This window comes from Myodes glareolus, chromosome 20, assembly GCF_982192425.1.
Source record: "Myodes glareolus chromosome 20, mMyoGla1.1, whole genome shotgun sequence".
Taxonomy (NCBI): domain Eukaryota; kingdom Metazoa; phylum Chordata; class Mammalia; order Rodentia; family Cricetidae; genus Myodes; species Myodes glareolus.
This window is the reverse complement of record NC_142045.1, coordinates 25,028,858-25,049,142: the sequence shown is the minus strand read 5'-3', so window position 1 is coordinate 25,049,142 and position 20,285 is coordinate 25,028,858. Positions and strand designations below refer to the sequence as shown.

The 20,285-nt window shown below is 36.9% G+C and overlaps 1 protein-coding gene across 18 annotated transcripts in view; it reads left to right on the top strand.

Annotated features, from left to right (window-relative positions):
- The window catches only part of Mbnl1 (muscleblind like splicing regulator 1), a 176,246-nt gene extending 172,484 nt beyond the window's left edge, over positions 1 to 3,762 (top strand). For all 18 annotated transcript variants that reach the window (XM_048424801.3, XM_048424803.3, XM_085682458.2 and 15 more), the window contains one exon: positions 402 to 3,762. The gene's annotated coding sequence lies outside the window, so the exon portion shown is untranslated. The remainder of the gene's footprint in view (positions 1 to 401) is intronic.
- The last annotated feature ends 16,523 nt before the right edge of the window (positions 3,763 to 20,285 follow it).

Here is a 20,285-nt window from a genome sequence, read left to right as displayed (position 1 = left end):
AAGCAGTTCTGTCCAAGTATGTCCAAGTACACACCTTTAATCCCAGCACTGGAGACTCAAAATATGTGTGAATTTCTATAAGCTCAAGGCTGGTCTATATAATGAACTCCAGGCTCGGCAGGATACTCAGTGAGACCTGTCTAAAAAAATGGAAGAGTGGGTGGGAAATAAAACGTAGTTCCATCATAGTTGCTCAAATGCATGGAGTCAGGACATTAATTTATTGGTTATAAATGTAGAAGGAGTTCTTGCCGCATGGTGTCTGTGTGTCGTGTGTGTGTGTGTGTGTGTGTGTGTGTGTGAGAGAGAGAGAGAGAGAGAGAAATGTATATAACTATATACTGAAAATGTTTTCAACAATTAATGTGTTTTAACAAAGACTATCTCTTTTTCCATTGTAGATCATCAGAGAGGAAAGGACAGTGTGCTTGGTTAGAGTAAGGACGACGTCATTAGCCATATTGTATATACCGTCAAGCAACACACACAAAAATCCCTCAGCCACAAGACATCCACATATTGCATGTTAACCAGAAGAAAAGACAACATGGGAACTTGCTGCACACTGTTGCCTACACACTTTGTACATTCAATTGGTATTTGTGCTGAGGTGATATTCCTATCTAAAAGAACAACATTGTCTTTCTTTTGTAGCACAGAGTTATGCATTAAAATATGCATACATAATTAGTTTCCTATAGATTCATGCCATCTTGAAAAGACAGACTATGGTGTAACCATGATTCTATTATGTATTGGTACGTCTGTAGACCAAGATATAATTTTTTAAAAATGAGTTTATTTCTTTCAAGGTTTACAAGTAACAAAGGTGCACCTTGTATTTAAAGTTGCCATTAGAGCTGAGAGCGCGCATGCACAGTCCTTTTTGTTTAAGAGTAATATTTTTACTGTAATAGATTGTAAGACGTGGTGAGGGAGGGATCTGACAGAGATGAATGTGCCAAGCAAAACCACAACTGTGTATATTTTAAAGCACATCATGGCTTTAAGTACCATGTTGTTAAGGATTCTCATGAAGTGCCATAGACTGTACATCAAATTAGAGTATTATTTCTTCAGTGTTATTATTTTCAGAGCCACATTTTGTTGCTTATTTGCTAGTACTAATCAATCAAAGGGCACCATTCTTCTTTTCTTTTTTTGTTTTTGAAACCAAAGCTGTCTCAGAAATGGCCAATTTAACTCTACAGTAACAATAGACAGCACAACACAAACTCAGTACAGATAAACTTTCACATACTGGAAATATATATAATAGATATATAAAATTATTTTAATGCATTGTAGTGTAATATTTATGCATACTCTACTATATAACGTTATTCAAAAGGGATATGCCATTTCTGAGACACAATAACAAAAAAATGTTTGAGGAAATTATTTTGCTTCTATTTATAGCCTCTGTCAAAAGTCAAAAGACTATAAATGCTTTGCAGAAATGGTTTCACGTTCGCTTCAATGCTTCAACACAGTCACGTTCAGAATAGTGACTCTAAACAAAGAGAACAGCACTGTCATCAGATGCATGAAAACCAAAATATGAAAATGGGAAATGTTTAATTAACCTAGTAATTGGGTGGGTTAAGTAAATGGGTGAATTTTATATGTGATTCTTTTGTTCAGATTAACTGCTTATAGCCTTAGAAAGCCTTTTAAAAAATTTTAAAAATAGATGTGCATTCAGTTTTTAAGAATGGATTCATCCAAAGGAATTCCCCTTTTTTGTGGTTTGGATGTTGCAGCTAGTAAAGGGTATTTTTGCTCTGCTCAGCAGTTCTGAAATGGCTGAGCAGGGGCCAGGTCACTGGCAGTTCTAGAGTGGAATGGGAGAAGTGAGAGTTCCGTTATAGAACTTTCCATACTTCCAAGTTTACTGCAAGTTTTTATGCTTGAGAGAGATGCTTTCTAATATAAGACTGATGTGTTGATTTACTGATTGTACTGTACATCTATTAAAGCCTTAGATTATTACATTACGGGTTGGAACCCATACCAATGTAATTTCAATCGTGTTAAGAGAGTAATGGTGACTTCACATGTTATTGTAGTTAGTTACATTATAGAATATTACTTATTTTTCTTGTTAAAATGTAGTTTTTCATTTCCTACATTTATTAGATTTTCATTTTCTATTAACAATTGAATACCATTTCAGTTTATAGACTATTGTTTTATTAGATTTTACCAATGAATTTTTCAAAATACAAAAAAAATTAAAGTAGTTTTTCCTTCATAACATACTCAGTTTTAAATTACATGTAGTGTCATATGAATATCCGTATTATTGTTAACTAAATGATTTATATTTTACTGATTTAATATTACAGTGTAAGAATGTCAGTCATTGTTCTTGTCTAGTTTTCATTAAAAGAACAAAGATCTTTTATATGGATATCTTATAAATATATAATCATTGCTAAGTAAGAAGTTAAGTTGTTGCTATGGCAACAATCCTGGCAGACAATTGAGTAATATTTTGATGATTTATTTTGTTTGTAATTAGTTATTATGAGAAGATCTAGATCCTAGATATTAGAATAAAATTTATTTTCTACTGTATCCATTTCAAATGTTAAAGTATTGTTTAATATTTTTGAAATCCCTGAATATCAGGCCTTGTTATAAATAAGCTGCATAATCAATAAATAGAACAAGGGACTTTTTGTTGATAATCCAAATACTCAAAGTTTACGTAATGAGAATTTTAGCGTGTGTGCAAACTCTTGAGGGTTGATGATGCTGCAGTTGAGCATGTTGGAAAGTCTAGAGAGAAAGGTTGACTTTTTGCACTTCTGTATATAGTCAAAAGAGAGAAACCTGTATAATAGCAAGATCTTATTTTGAATAAAAACGTCTATAATTACAAGGAGTTTTGTTAAGGCTAATGAGATGACAGACTGAGCAAAATTGCTGCAAAGGCGGCGCAGACTTCGCACTCCATACCCTTCAGACACGTTGCTTTGCTTTTTTGTGGACAGCTTGTAGTTTGCCAGGATTTTTCAGCTGGAAAGATTTGCCATCCTTCCAAGATCTCATGACTGACAAAACTCCATTGGGCCAAATCTGCCTGAAGATCATTACCAAAAATAGCAGGTACTTCAGCCATTAAGGTGAAATCATGGATCAGATATTCCTTACATTGTTTTCAAAACTACTGCATGTTTAAAACTTCAACAAAAAGAGAGAAAGAACTATGCTAAGGACATATATTATTCCAATCAGTTTCTGCCAATTTCAATGGTTTATTGTTCACAAAACGAAATCTTCAAAACAAGTATTGACTTTCACAAAATTTAAACCATAAACAGGCAAACCAAACAGCACACCTGTAGTTGTTACGTGATTGTTTTTTAATTGCTGTAGATCTTGTTCTTTCCGCAGGTGAAAAAGAGAAGTTCAAATTTCACAGTTTTAATTTTCAACTCGGAAGTACTCAAAAGAGCAGAATGTGACAGTGGCCACTTGTTGAATGACTTGGTTGCCCAGCCTTCACTCCAGCTGGCTGCTGATGTTGCACTTACCAGCAACCCGACCACTTTCATCTGCCGAAAGGACAATGTGCTTGGTTTTACTATTATGTAATCACAACTTACTTTCTGCTTGTAGTTGCTTACAATTATGTATTTTGTCTAGGGCTGCAATTTGTTTTATGCTTATTTTATTATTACTGCAGTAGTTGACTTTGCTGTATGGAAAAATAAAGTGAAATTGCCCTAATAAAACTTCTCTTTCTTAAGTACATATGTGTATCTGAGATTGAGTAGTGAATTATTTCTCTGCATTTCACATACATTACATACACCGTAATAACATACGTATGAATTGTCTGGGTTCAAAGGATTGCAGCGAAGGCAGATAATGCTTTCTGATGCTGAGAATCTAAACTGAAGAGATAACTGATATTTTCCCAGTGCGTTCTAAATCTCTCAGCCCACTTTTCCTAATGCTCTACTAACTTAAATGGTATATGAGGAAAATATATGTAAGTTAAAAAAACAACAACAGAGTTTTAATTCTAGATCTTTCTAGAGGAAATGTAATATACTTGGCTGATTCCTATTGACGAGCTCTGAGAGACAATTTCGTCAATAAGATTGCACTCTGTTCAGAAGGAAACAAAGGTTAAACAGCGGGCTGAGCCACAGCCTGCATACCTTCTCTGTGTGTGTGTGTGTTTGATCGTGTGACTGTGTTTGAATTTGTTGAACAATAAATTGAAGTCTTAACAGTTAGTGATAGGTGGTATCTCATACCTGATATTTGTGAAGAACTAAGTTCCAATATGAAGAAACTTTTGTCATTCAGTTTTATTATATGTTCGCTGTGGTCCTCAGTATTTGTCAAAGGTTGCACACTTCTCATTTGAAAATCATTTTTTTCCAAATCTTCTTTCAGGAATAATGATGATGATAAATACCTTATTTATTGTTGACTTATCGCTAACAGTTCTGTTAGTGGTTTGAGTTCACAACATATGCCACCATTTTGCAAGACATTCATCAAAGAGAGGAAGCTTTACAACTTTTCTGAATACCATAAAAAACTTATGGGACTAGAGAGATGGCTCAGCAACTTACAGCACTGGCTGTTCTTCCAGAGGACCCGGGTTCAATTCCCAGCACCCACATGGAAGCTTACAGCTATCTGTAACTTGAGTTCCAGGGACCTGACACCCGCACACATATACCTTCATGCAAACAAAACACCAATGCACATAAAATAAAAAATAAATTATAATAGAGAACTAGTTCTCTCTAGTCTGAGATATCCAGTTTTATTTTATTTTATTTTATTTTTGAGACAAGGTTTGTCTGTTACCCTGGCTGACCTAGAACTCACTCTTTAGACCAGGCTAGTCTCAAACTGAGAAATCTGCCTGCCTCTGCCTCCTGAGTGCTGGGATTAAAGGCATGTGCCCCCACCACCCAGACGAATTTATTTTTATTATTTTATTTGCATACATGATTCTCTGATTGATTGTATGCCCACATGTGTGTAGGTGTCTGTGAAGCCGGACGAGGATGCCAACTCTCTTGGAGCTATATTCCAGGCAGGTATGGGTTCTGGTAACGGCACTCACGTCCTCACAACCACTGAACTCTCTCTCCAACCCCTATTTCAGGTGTGTTTTGATTGAATGAAAATGCTATAACAAAAATCCATTTTGACGTTTGCGGTACTTCACATGAAGCTGTATTCTATCACAACAGCAAATGAGTGTACTAAAAAATTTTGCGTGTAATAGTTTCCCCTCAAAACATATCATTCAGAAGGATACAGTATTAATGAGGAGTCTACTAAAAGCCAGTTCATGGGTCAGGGCCCTCTGCTAGGTACCACCTCTTTTTTTTTTTTCACACATGGAAAGAACAAAATCATTTGCTCAATGCAAGACTTCATCACATATACACGAGATTTACTTTGTGCTTTGGAATGACCGTGACACTCAGCAGCACGTGACGGTGTGTCATCTTTCTGAGACTCTGCAGTGGTGGTTTCCTTCATGTAGCTAGGCCTCTGTAGGAGTAAAAGCCTGCGGAACACAGCAACACAATGTTGATAAGGTTTTTGGTTGACTAACTCCATTGACTGGACAATCTCTGCCATGGTTGAGGCAGTCCAGTATATCTTTGGGAAATCATCTATTTTATAAGAATTTGGAGACTTTTGAAATCTTAGTATATATTCATTCTCAATGTTCAGCATCCAGCAACTTAGCATTGTGAAGTGGAACAAGAATGAAATTGAGAGACCGAGATGTCAGAGGTCTTGCTTTGAACTCACTCTGACAGGATCAAAATGCCACACTGAAATGACTCTATTGAAATGACTTGATTCTGACAATGACATCATCGCCATACTTAGCCAGCCCCTAACATTGCCCACAGCATTTGAGGTGTCTACTCCCAAGTCACGTTTGCTCAGGGCTACACCGAATAGCAGCTCCCCTCCAAAGTTTTCAGATGTGGACAGCAGCTCTCACATGGACTGGATTTGGAGAAGGGAAGCATTGGCCAGGTCAGGGGCTCAGGAACTCGTCTCTCTATCTCTGCTGTCAAATTCCCTTGTGAATGGAAGGATGGGAATGACCCAGCGGGGCTGTGCCACAAAGATTGGTAAGAATTGAAACCACAGTGGACTAATGTCATAAAATGTTTACTGTAAGACGTGCCCTGACAGCTTTCTTAAACTAAGAACTGAAAACACAGTAGTTCAATTGAAGGGCTCACAGCAGGACCATCTGAATTCGTTTTTCAGTACTTTAGGCTTTGACCATGATAAGTGTCTTCAGCTGTGGTTGACAGTTCCTACTTCAATAGGTAGTAACAAGGGTGTGAACATTGCAGGAGAGTTCAGCAGTTTCTAGATTTTGCTGCAGTTTGGAATTGTTTCCAGCACAGATACTTGCTTCCCTAGAAACCTGGCTTACTTGCTATGGGGAAAACTCGTAGGCTAACATCTCTAAAGTGTTTTAAAAGGAACCTACTACAGAGCAAGGAAAGATGTTAACAAGGATGGCTAATTTTACTTCATCTGGTTTGCAAAGCCCACACTTGATCTTTAGCTTTGCATCCTAGTTTTGGGGTCATCCATTGCTTTTTTACTGCAGTAGATATACATACACCACCTCCATCCACTTGTGCCATGTGTAGTTCTGACCTCGTTCACTTCTGAAACATTATCCTGCTGCCACTCAGCACCATACCACAGCAGACCTCTTGTACTTCCGGAGAGGATTTCTAAAACTCCAACTAACGTCACTTTTCCTAATTATCTTTGAATGGGTTCTTTCTGTTCTTGCTGGATATAATAATAGGCCATGCCTAACCCTTGACAGTTTGAAAGCAACCATTCAGAAACATGTACCCTTTACTTTCCGACCCTTTAAAATTTTAATAATACAGTCAACATCAAACAATATATGTATCACCATGTATATTGTGATACTAAATTTATTTGAAATACGGCAGCATCTAAGTTAGCACTAATATGTTTTAATATATGTGTGTGTATTTATATGTGGGTTCAGAAGATTGGATCCAGGACTTGTTAATGCTAGGCAAGTGCTCTACTCCTGATCTCAAACTCCACCCCTACATGTTTTATTATTAGTTTATTATATATGTTTCAATAATCAATGACTTAGTTCAAGAAACATCACCTAACAAGATGTTATGGACTATGCTATATTCTTAGATACAGGGGCAGAAGGTAACTTATGATATGTCTAGTACAAAGCAAATAAACTATTCCATGTAACTATGTAGTTATCCCGAGTTCCTATGTCCAACACCAGTCTCAGTCCTGTTGAGTATACTACAAAGTAACTTAACGTAAGATTAAGTAACAACTACCCACCCTTATTCAGTGGAATATCAATATCCTTAGTAACTCATTGTTCATTAAAAATAATCCAAATATTAATAACTATACACACACACATATATGTGTGTGTGTATTATTATTATTGTGCACACATGTAATCCCAGCACTCAGGCTGAAACAAGAGTGAATTTGAGGCTGTATACCGTCAGCATGTTTCTGAAAGTAAAAGCAATATTACCGCAGAAGTTTTTTAATGGCATTTGTTTTCAAGTGAGGCATACAAAATAAAAATTTGATACTATGTGAAAACTGGTATTTTTAATGTGTACATTTTTAATGGGAAACCAACTTAAACCTATATTGCCTCAAACATTTTTCATTTTTTACAAGGAAAATGTGTTCACCATGCTTTCTCCTAGCCTTTTAGACCTATGGCACATGATTGTTCTCTGCTGCCGCACCCCGATGCTGTTTGCTGCTAATGGTAGCATTTTTGTTAAAGAAAAAGCCAATACTCTTGTTTTCAGTAATTAGGAATTATAGAGCATGGCTTCTTTGTGGAGCGCTTTTGAAATTGACTCATTAACATGAAAAAACAACTTTAAGGTAAGATTGTGAGACCTCAAATTTACTAGTTTTCAAAAATTTCTGCCTTTTCACTTTCTTTTTAGTTAATGTTCTTTTAAAAATCTTTTTAGTTACTGTTCCTTTTAAAAACCTTGCTTTTTAAAAAATCTTTTTGTTATTCTTTTGTCATTTTACTTTGAATTCATCTAGATATTTTTCTTAGAACATTTTTCCACTTAAGTGAGTCAGTTCTTTAAACTTTAATTTTTTTTCAAAGATAAAACATGATTTTACTTAATGATGAGAAGGGATTCAAAACATTGTACCCAATCAGTAAAAATCTTAAATTGTTTTAGTAATGAAAGCCAATAGACCTTCCTAATCTTAATCCACAGTCTTAATTACCTGTGTTGGTAATGTTTCCTTATTACTGTCGTCCCTTGTTCCTATTTAGAGTATGTCTTTCCAGTTTAAATTAGTACATTAAGTTATTTATGCAGATGGATATCTCTTTACCCTCCCACTTCAAAAAAGTACCTTCCATCACCAGAATTAGATACAGCCACCTACAATAATTTTAACAAGAAGTCAATCATGCAAAATAACTTGGGAAAATTTGTTAGCAGGTAAGAATGGTAACTGCAAACATAAGAGCAAGTATCCCCAAGATGGCATTGAGCAAAAAGTCTTATATAAAGTCAAAAGGACATTATGTGACCATGACATCACATTCCACGTCGTCTTTACTATAGAATGCTGACTCATCTTTTCATATTATATGCCACAGAATCCAGGGACATTTCCTTAACTTTTGATAAAGCATGGCAGAAAGATGGACTACTAAGGCTCATAGAGAAGAGAAGGGACCTCACCTCTAGGATCTCACTGGCTGAGATTCAAGAAAGGTACATACAACTGATGAAATCAATTATAAAGATTGCCTTCATATAGACACCACTCCTTTATTCTGATATTTCAAACGGGGTTCAAACAGCTAAGAATTCATGCCCAGAGCTAGAAGTGCATGGAGTTTGACCTCATCTACACTCCAGTCCCTTCTGTGAACCTAAACACTAAGCATCATAAAAAATTAAAACTTGTAATTTCATTTACCAAAGGAATTTCTTGAAGGTGAGAAATATTCATAAGCCACCTCATGTTTTTAACTTAAACTTTGCTTAAATATAGATCCTGGTTGTGAATTATGTCTTTGGAGCCATGTAAATGTAAAAGCCATGCTTTGATTTGCCCAACATGAACAAGACCTAGGGAGTTCAATTCACAGTATCATAAGAACAAAACCAAACAAACCACAAATAAAGCATATTGTCTCTAGATAGTTCTTTGCGATCACTCATTCTGGAATTCCTGTCTTAAGTAAAAATCTGACTTCTGGACTAGGGAGGTAGTTCAATGGATAAAACATTTGCTATACAAACATTAAGAATGGACCTGACTTTCCACTGACCATCAGACACTAAGGCTCAAAAATGACCCCACCGTAGACAATCCTGTGAGGTCAACATCTGTACCAAGACTCCCACCAGAAGCCAATCTCCATTCTCATTGCCTTCTGTAGCTATTTCTTGGTTATAGTGTCTGCAAGATCAGTCTAGCAGGGTGCCTGAAGCTTTTCACCATTTCTCTTCCTCTTTACCCTTTCTTTTACGTCTTTCAAATAGCATAAGTATCCATGGTATACAGGAATTCTGTTCCTCACCCTCCGGAGCAATTGCACTCTTCTTGCTTTCTCTGAGTGGATAGTGTTACTCCTTTTTCCAGTTTACCATCACCCAAACTTCATACAGCCTATGCTCAGTTTATTGTTGCCTCTACCATTCACATTTCTGTGCATATCATCTCATTGACTTCCTACCTAGCAACATAATAATTAGTAATCCCTTTTCTTGTTTCTTTTTCTTTATTTCTGTACTCATGCACAATAGCCAATAGAGAATTGCTCAGAGTTCTATTAGCATTCTTTTACTACTGAAAACAGCTGCCACTTAAGGAGTGCCTGAGTTGTATTAAACTACTACTCCGTTTCATGCCTGTTGAAGATGGCTCTCAACTCTCAGGGAAGATCTGGAATACAGCCTGGTGTTCTAGACATCAGTATAAAAGAAAAAAGCATCACTACAATCCTACTGTTCCTACCTGTATAGCATCTTTAACATTGCCAACAATTCCACTGAAAGAAGGAAAACTGTATGGAAAAAGAAGAGAAAAATAATTCAGTCAATGATCTAATGCCAGATCATCTCAGGAGGGAAAATGCCAGCACAGGAAACATGGATTGGAAGATCATATTTCTCCTCCAAAAGTTACAAATTCCACAGCAATTCTCCATGGGAGAGCAGTAGATGAAACTCTAGAGACACTAATCAAAAGAACAATTATAAATGTGTTGAAAGATGTCAAAGAAGATGTGAATGAACTCAATGATTTACAAGAGAATACACACAGCTTAATCAAGTAAGATAGTCAATTAAGGGTATGAAAATAGAATTTAATAAAGAGATGTGTTGATAAAAAAAGAAAGTGAAATAAGATGGAAATGAAACTTCCATTAGTCACAAAATATTCAGCAGAAAGCCTTCCCAAGGGAATCGATCATTGTAGAGGACAAAGTTGTCAGAGCCTGAAGGCAAGGTTGAAGAATCAGATCATTTAACATTTACAAGTTGTGTGTGTGTGTGTGTGTATGTGTGTGTGTGTGTGTGTGTACACATGTGTGTGGTGTTCAACATATGCAGAAGTTGGAGATGTCACTCATTTAATAGAGTGCCTGCCTATGATGTATGAAACTGTGGGTTTCACCAGTATCTAAGAAAAATGGGTGACATTAGCCTGTAAGTCAGTACTCAGGCAAGAGGATCAGAAGGTTAGGGTGAGCATCAGCTATATAGTGAGTTTAAGGGCAACCTAGGCTATATGAAACTCTGTCTCAACATCCAACAGATGAAAAAAATATTAAATAAAACAAATGCATAAACAGAACCATACAATCTTTGGGATATCATGAAAAGAGTCAATTATGAATTATAGAAATAAAAAGGAAAAATATGCAAAATACATAGAAATTATTTTCAATGATTTCATAGAAGACAATATCCATGATTTAGGGAAAGAGATATTCATCTACACAGGAAAAGCACAAAGAGCTGGGTGTGGTGGTACATGCCTTTAGTCTTTAATCAACTGGACAAGGCCCTTGGGCTCACAGAGACTGAAGTAACAATCATGGAGCCTGTACAGTTCTGAGCCAGCTACTCTGCATTTATGTTCTGGTTATGTAGCTTGGTGTTCTTGTGGGACTCCTAGCATTGAGAGTGGGGAGTGTCTCTGACTCTTTTGCCTGCTCTTTGAACCCTTTTAAATAATCCCTAGGAAATAGAAACTGTCGTTAAAGTTCTCCAAACCAAAAATAGCTTAGGGCCATATGGTTTAGCATAGATTTCTACCAGATTTTCAAAGGAGAGCTAATACCAATTCTCAAATGATTCTACAAAATGGAAACTGAAGGAACTTTGCCCAATTCACTTTATCATGCCACAGTCACTGTGATATCTAAAGCACATAAAGATTCAGCAAAGAAAGAGAATTATAAACCAATTTCTCTCATAAACATAGATGCAGAAATTCCCAATGAAGCACTTGCAAACCAAATTCCAGAATACATCAAAAAGAACATCCACCATGATCCAGTAGGCTTCATCCCAGAGATGCAGAGATAGTTCAACATACAAAAATGTTTACATGTAATCTCGTGTAAACAAATTGAAAGAAAAAAAGCACATGATTGTAACTGGAGACTGTGTATTCATTCCTGGCTGCCCTGACTCAAATAATGACACAAAAACTATATTAATTACAACACTATTTGGTCAATAGCTTAGGTGTACACCTGGTCAGCGCTTACATTTAAAATTAACCCATTTCTATTAGTCTATGTACTGCCACGAGACTGTGGCCTACAAATAGGTTCCAGCGTCCTTCTCCTTCAGCAGCTACATGGCATCTCTCTTACTCCACCTACTCTCTCTCTATACCTCTGTTCAGATTTCCCACTTGACTGTACTCTGCTAAATCATTGGCTGAAACAGCTTTGTTCATCAACCAATAAAAGCAACACATATACAGAAGGACATCCCACATCACATGATCATCTTGTTTGGCACGGAAAAGACCTTTTACAAAAATCTAGCATCCACTCATGATAAAAGTATTGAAGACATTAGGGATACAAGGGACAGCTTATAACAAGCCCATAGCCAACACCATGCTCTAGTGTTTTTGGTGTATGAAGGTACTCTGTAGGCTACCAAAAGAGAAACATAAACACCAAAATAATTACAAAAGCTTTGATCTGTCTGTGCAAAATATTCTGGGGCAGCGGTGACACAAAACTCATGGGAGCAACCTACCAATGACTAATTTGATTTAAGACTCATACTCCATCAGATAGAACCTGTATCAGACTAAGCACAAGAGACTAGATAGCCCAGAGACCTAGGGTAAAACCAAATACTACTACTGGTCTTAAATAGACAATAAACTGACTCTTAATGATCATCTGCTATAGTCATAATTTAGTGCCTTATTCAGGTATCCTAAAAGAGGCATTGTTCTGTATCAGATGGGAACAAATACAGAGAACCACAGACAGACATTAGGCCGAGAAAGAGAGAGAAATCTTGTAACACATAACTCTAAATGGATGGCTCTTTCAAATCCCTGCCCTCAGGTATCAGGGGACCCCATAGAAGAGGCAGGAGGAGTGTTGGAATCAGAAGGGGTGGAGGAGACCAAGACAACAAGGCCCTCTAAATCAATGAAGCAAGGCTCATATGAAGTCACAAAGATAGAAACATCAAGCACAAGGCTTGCACAGGCCTGGACGAGGTCCTCTGCATATATAGCATGGCTTTCAGTTGAATATTTTATGAGAGTCCTGAGTGTATGAAGGAGTAGATCTATGATCCCTGTGTCTTCTCTTTGAGTTCTTTTCCCTCTGCTGGCTTGCATCCTCCAACTTCAAGGTGATGGTTTATGTTTCACCTTATTATATTTTATTTTCTGACTATGTTTTGGTGTTATCTCTTAGAAGCCTGTTCGTTTCTAACGATATACAGAAGGTGGATCCAGATGGGCTAGGAGGTAGAGAGGAACTGGTGGGAGTGGAGGGAGGGGAAACTATAGTCAGAATATATAGTATGAGAAAAAAATCTATTTTTAATAAATGGTGAAGATGGAGGGGGAAAGTAAAGAGAAAAAGAAACTCAAGATTGCTGCCATGTTGTCTCCCAAGATGCCAGCATCAATTGTTACTGCCTCTTTCTCACCCACCCCCTGCTCTATTTTATCTCCGTGTTTTGATTGCTTTTCCCTCAGTCTCGGTTTTCATTTTGCCATGTGAGGATGTTACAAGTTTGTTGTTTACAGCTGGGAATCCCTTCACGCAGACATTTTCTCGCTACTCTCGCTTATTCCGCAGTAGCGTCACATTTTACATTTGCTGGCACCGGCTGATTGTTTACTTAAACTGTAATTAACTGTGTTCCTAGCCTTGATTAAAAATTTGGATTAGAATCATTCTGTCAAACTCTGCTTTTCAGGCTGTGAAAGCAATGTGGCCATGGAGCATCTAGAAGTGCTGCTATGCTGACAATGCCTTCCGTTCTTTGAAAAACAGTTTCAAGAAATGAAGAGGCACCTCCTAGCACATGCCACACTCATAACCCTCTGCACCTTCCCATTGAACAAAGTAACTCAGAAAATGGCTTCCATTGCATGAAACCATCTCTCCTTTTGCAATAGAAAAATGTGATTGTCTAACTAATTATTAGTGAAGAGGGAATTCTGAGTAGGGAATTTAAACAATATGAATACCCACTTATTAAAAAAATCTGTGCAAAAGATAAAAGACACCTTCCAAATCCTTACATCCTTCCAAATAATGCTGAGTCTGAACCTACAGCTTTGGTACTGTTTATGCAAAATCCTTTTCCTTGCCACCTGCTAAACTGTTTTCATTTCAGTATTTGCTTCTTTTGCCAGGCATATCAAACCTGTGATAATTAGCGTCAACAGCAGAATACAGGAGGAACATAAGGCTTGTGAACAAATTATAGTTATTATAGTATACATTGGTTTTGTAGAATATATAAACTACAGCCTGGGTGCATTTAACATTTACTTGTTTTTAGTTAGCTTTTAATCTTTCTTTTTATATAATCTCAGAAATCTCTAAGCTTGGATCACGATTTTAGACTGTCTTGGCTCCTAGAAGAATTTTTGTCATAAAAAATAGACTGAATAATTCTTCATTTGCTGTTTGATTTAGATCCAAGAAGCTCTCTCATCCCCTTCCTTTCATTCCTCCTCTGTCTTCATTATTTTATTTGTTCTTCTTTCCTTAATGGTACACAAAATTTTAATCTGTATCATACACTATTCGAGAAATAGAAGACAACATGATGGATCCAAACAAGTATCTAAGAATCCATGGAAGCGTGTTCCAGGTAACATGCAAAGACGTAGTTCAAACATAGAGGCGCAACTTACACTAAAACACATTGAAGATGGTCTAGGGCAGGGTTTCTCAAACACGTGGGTTGTGACCCCTTTGGCAAACTTCCAACTCCAAGAAAAGTTTGCATTATGATTCATAACAGGAATAAAATTATGAAGTAACAACAAAGTAATTTCACCATAGCATGAGGAACTCTATTAAAGGGCCACGGCATTTGGAAGGTTCAGAACCACTGGTCTGAGGAAAGCGGTATGCTTGCTCTTTAATTCTGAACCAAACACAGCCTTGAAATCTCTAGGGAGAGAGTCTCAATGAGGGCTGTTCCTCATTGGCCTAACCCGTGCTCGTGACTGTAAAAGACTGTCTTACTTGTTAATTTATGTAGAAAGACCCAACCTACTGTGAGCAGCAGCATGACAAGGCTTTGTGTCCTGGATTATATAGAGAGGGCTAGCTGAATACTAGGCACGCAGCCCACATAGGTACACTTACTTGTCTCCTGAACTGTATAGGAGTAGAGAGGGCTAGCTGAATGGTAGGCAAGTAGCCAACATAGGTACCTCCATTTCTCTCTGCTCTTGACCATGGTTGTGATGTGACCAACTACTTGATACCATGCCTTGGCTTCCCTGAAATGATGGGCTATAACCTGAATTGAGACTTAAAAGGAACCTTCCACCCCTAACTTGCTTTTGGTTGTGGAATTTTATTACAACAGAAATGAAAGCAGGGAAAAAGATAGAGAGAGGTTACTGATCCCAAGGGAATGGAGACAAGCTTGCACGTGAGTCTATCTGCATTTGAACACAGTCTACCCAACATCACTGTTTCTTGGTGGTTTCCACATTTTATGTAACTCCTTGAACATGGTCATATTCACGGAAGTCAAGAACACCGTTCTATTACTTCCAAAATTGTACAATACCCAGGCCTGAAATTCATAAAGTCAGAATATGATTGTCACCCACATTTTGGTCTTACAAAGTTTAATGATTTTTTTTAACCTTAATTCGGTTAAATTTGTTGAGGACATTATGTCAAGTTCCCACATTTGTTACTACCAAACATATATTTATTAATATATGTGTAAATGATTCAAATAATTTTAAATGCTTATTGGAAATTTTGTTGAAAGGTTTACCTCACTGTACCTTTTTCAAAACTTAGAATAGTAAATTATTAATCTAGTCATCTTATTGCAAATATAAAAGATTATAATTTCTTAATGAAACCTGCTCTCTAAGAAATTTACATTTCATCTTAACATATGTACTATCCTTCTTATTTTTTTCTATTGAGTTTTTCTTATCTGGTCATGATTTTCTTCTTCTGCGTGTCAACCAGTAGATGTTATTGTAACCCCCAAAGGAGCACAATTTTGGAAATCACTTCTGAAATATAACTAACCTATCCTCCAATGGCTTAAAAATGTTTAAGCAAGTTAATTGTTTTTAGGGGTTTCTAAAAATAACAATAAGTGACTCTAACAGCCTAAGGCTATGTGAAAATCAACAAGGACTAGCTTTGGGCACCTGAGGATGATGTGCTGATGATGATTCCTTGTCCTTATGGAGACCACAGTTCAGTTGATGAGGAAGACACAAAGGTGTATCCCTGCTAATGAAAATAAGGTATTTAGTAAGGGCTGGCACCAATGTTAATAAGGGGCATTACTGAAATTCTTTTGGTACTCAATGGTACCACCTGATAAGCCTCTGTATCTAGACAAAGAAGTGAGAAGCTCATCCCAGCTATAGGAGTCCACTTTAGCTAAGGAACAGAGGAAAGAAATAGAAGACACAAGAAGACTTCAACAGATCTAAATTTTCATCACATCGAAATATGAGATGGAGCTGGACGTGGTGGCACACGCCATTAATCCCAGCACTTGGGAGACAGAGCCAGGTGAATCTCTGTGAGTTCAAGGCTATTCTGGTCTTGAACAAGGCTAGACCTGGCCAGGACAGGCTCCAAAGCTACACAGAGAAATCCTGTTTCAAATAAACCAAAAATGTGAGATGGACAGAGACACATGGAGAAATTTCAGAGACTGTAACTCTTATGAAATCACCTTGAGCCCCAAGAGAGTTTATACTTTTAGAAAGGGACTATACCAGAATATTTGGGCCACTGCTGGCAAGGATTGCTGAGGCTGAAACTGGAATCAGGAAACCCAGCTATTGTTTATGAGGCGGTAGACTAGGATAATGAATTTGAAATTTGGGTCATTTAAGAAAGGAATTAAAATTTTTAAAATATTAGTGGGGAAATAACCAAAGAAAATCAGAAGATATGGGAAATGATCCAATGTGTGATCTAAGATTCTCCTGTGAAAGAGAGAGGGAAAGATAGGTAAAATAGAGTTTTAGATTGCAGGATATTTCAAGAAAGTTTTATCTAGGCCGAATGATTTTCCACACCAAGATTGCCTCTTAGAGGAGTCACTGCATCTGCATTAATGAGCCTGGTCCGTAAAGAGCATGACATGGGCAAAATGTGGTGGGGAATTCAATGAAGCAGCATTAAGACTACCAGTCAATTGTATATAAACTGCAGATCTGAGAAGTGCGTTTTCACTGGTGTCTTAAGGATAAAAAACAGCATGCAAGGAGGTGTCAAAATACTCAGAGAAGACTCTCAATTGATCTCACGTAGAGGAGGAAGACAAACAGAGTATAGGATGGTTCAAAAGTTTCTAGGCGGTGTAACAGAATACAACATGTTGGGTGGAGAGAAAATGATAAATTTAATCAAATTGAAGAACTTATGAGATAAAATAAATAAAGAAGAAATAAGTACTTCTTCACATGGAAAATTCATATCAGACAGTTAGAAGCTAACTTTTCTACAGATAACCATTTGATGTAAGCAGACATTTTTCATTGAAAACTAAATAAAACAGTTTCCTTGTTCAGATTCTCTCTATATTGAAAGGTTTTAGTAAGTAAATAAAAATAAGTGTAGTAGTACTTTGCATCTGATTAAACTTAAAAATTTGTATATAAATGAGTTAAAGAGGGTATATTCTACATTTAGCCTGTTTCCCAAATATCTCACTCCTGTCACATGTACAACAGCAGAAAGGAAACTCATGAGAGTGGGCAATGAGCTGTTTGTCACAACTGTGTTCTTTGTGTCCACAAACACAGGGTTTTGCAGTGATTCAAATTATCCTTGTTTCCCAAGAAAGCTGGCCATGTTATTGAACGTTTATTTGACATGAGATGACCATTGAATTCTTCAGTCAAGACATATGTATTAAATTTTATAGTAAAGATTCTTAAATCTGGTGCCAAGATAGCTCAGGTGCTTCAGGCCCCTGATGTACAAGCCTCATGACCTGAGTGGAAGCCTGAGAGTCCATGTTAAGGTGAAAAGAGAGAACTAACTACATAATGTTGTTCTTTGATGTTCACACATCATTCACCATAATAATAATAAATTTTTTAGTTAAAATATATCTAATTCATTTTGAGTCATGATTGGGGCTACTCATAGATAAACAGGTGATTAAGTGTATCTCCAAACATTGTTTTTAAAATAGCATGCTTAGTAGACTAAATACCCAACATTTTTCAACTACACAATTATTTTGTTTGTGTTAGGTATTTTCCTAACATTTTGTTTCTCTGTTTTTTTTTCTTTCTTTTTAGCCAACTGTAGTAACTATGGCAGTATGCATTTCCAGCAGATGTCAGTGTTTGCATGAGATCAAATTGTCTCCAGAATGTAGACTTAATTAAGGAGTAATAAGAGTATGTGAAGATTGCAATTCTTGGAAAGCATGGAAAGATGTTCTGAATAATACTGTTCTTTCAGGCAATATATGTCACAACTATGACTTCAACATTATCCGTGTGTGTGTGTGTGTGTGTGTGTGTGTGTGTGTGTGTGTGTGTGTGTTACATATATAAAATGCTCGTGAGGGGTTCAAATAAGTCTCAAAGAATCCCCAAGAAAGAAGAATACCCAAGCTACACATGCTAAGAAGTAGTTTAAACACAGAGTGAAAATTACAATAAAATACTTTCAGGAAGGTCTAGGAAAAGTGGTATACTTAAATTTTAACTATGAACCTAACACAGTATAGAATCCTCCAGGTGAGAGAGTATCAGTGAGGAAGTCTCTATGCTGGGTTGGCCTGTGGGCATGTCTGTAAAGGATTGTCTTGATTGTTAATTTATGTAGAAAAACCAGACCTATGTGTCGGAATTGTATGGGTAACAAAATTCTATTGTTAGAAGACACATCTTCAATATTGTTGATTCAGATTGGTTACTAATAGATAGCAATCCTACTGCCCCAGAATAGCTTATTTGCCCCAGAACTCCTGTTTCCTACTGTAGACCTTCTTTCCTTTAGAAATTACACACTGGAATTGTACAAAAAGACTTTAAGGATCCCTATGGATGTGCCAGCAGCTTCATTAAAATGAGAAAAAGCAGAAACTTGCCTTTCCCCTGCCCTAGTGAAATGTATTTAGTTCTTTATCTGGAAGATGAATCTTAATGTGGGGGTTCCCCTCTGTATGCTGTGAATACCACTGGTTAATAAAGAAGCAGTTTTGGGCCTGTGATAGAGTAGAACAGATCTAGGTAGGGAAAACTAAACTGAATGATGGGGGAAAGGAGACAGAGTCAAAGAGAAGCCATGTAGTCCCACCTGAGACAGATGCCAGAACTTTATCTGGTAAACCACAGCTTCATGGTGATACACAGATTAACGGAGATGGGTTAAATTAATATGTAAAGAACTAGCCAAAAACAGACTAGAGCTAATAGGCCAAGCAGTGATGTAATTAATATAGTTTCTGTATGGTTATTTATTTTAGTTTCATTAGTTAGTTTTTTGAGACAGGATCCCATATAGCCCAAGCTAGCCTGGAGTGTAAAATGTAGCTAAGGAGAGCACATGCTACAATCATAGGGTTTGGAAGATGAAAACAGAAAGAACAAGAAGTTTAGTTATGTGTTAACAATGACTTCACAGAATAGTCCCCCAAAAGCTGAGCCCTAAATTCAGCTGGGCTATGTCTTTTATATATATTTTACTTCTTTGTGTCTGGTATACAGTGACATAAACTGAGTTAATTTTTTAAACTACTGAACTTTGGTTATTTTATGATTATGATTTGAAGGGAGGAGTAGGAAGGTACTTATAAGGGGTTAATGTCAAAGTCACATGTCCACGCAAGGGCACTAACTTGAACTTTTAGTTGTTTGTCTCTCATCCTTGATGTTCAGTGACTTTTGCCACAAGGAAACAGGCCTTTTCAGATAATAGTCCCTGGTGGTGCTGTTTTAGCTTATGACTAAGCCAATAATCATCAATCAGTCACCTTGTTTTAAACTGGGAAACAGCAAGTATCTTATTCCTGTAGGAAGAGGAAGAAAAAAAGAACAGGAGAAAGACCTTTAAATTGTTTTTTATTGAAGCAGAAGAAGTGATGTTCTTCTATTAGGAACATGCAAAATCTCAAGCAAGGTTTGCGATTAGAATAACCAGAAGAAGCAAGAGCAGGAAATGTTCCAGAACACCGAAATCAATACTCATTAGGGTGCCATTTATTCTTATCTTGTGAACAGCAGTTAGAGATTTTCCAATAATTCACAGTGTATGTCTTTGTCCCTGGGTGTTCAGGTGAATTTCTTGGTTGGAGGTCTCTGGTTTTATACTGAGGATATGAAGCCTGATGTCAACTCTCACCAGTTTGACAGTCATTGTGGTGCTAAGGATGACCTGGCAAGGTCCCTTCACCAAGCATCTGATGATTCTGTGGATGCTTCTTCCCACAACATTAGAAGGACACAGCCCATAATGTCTATATTCTTTGTGG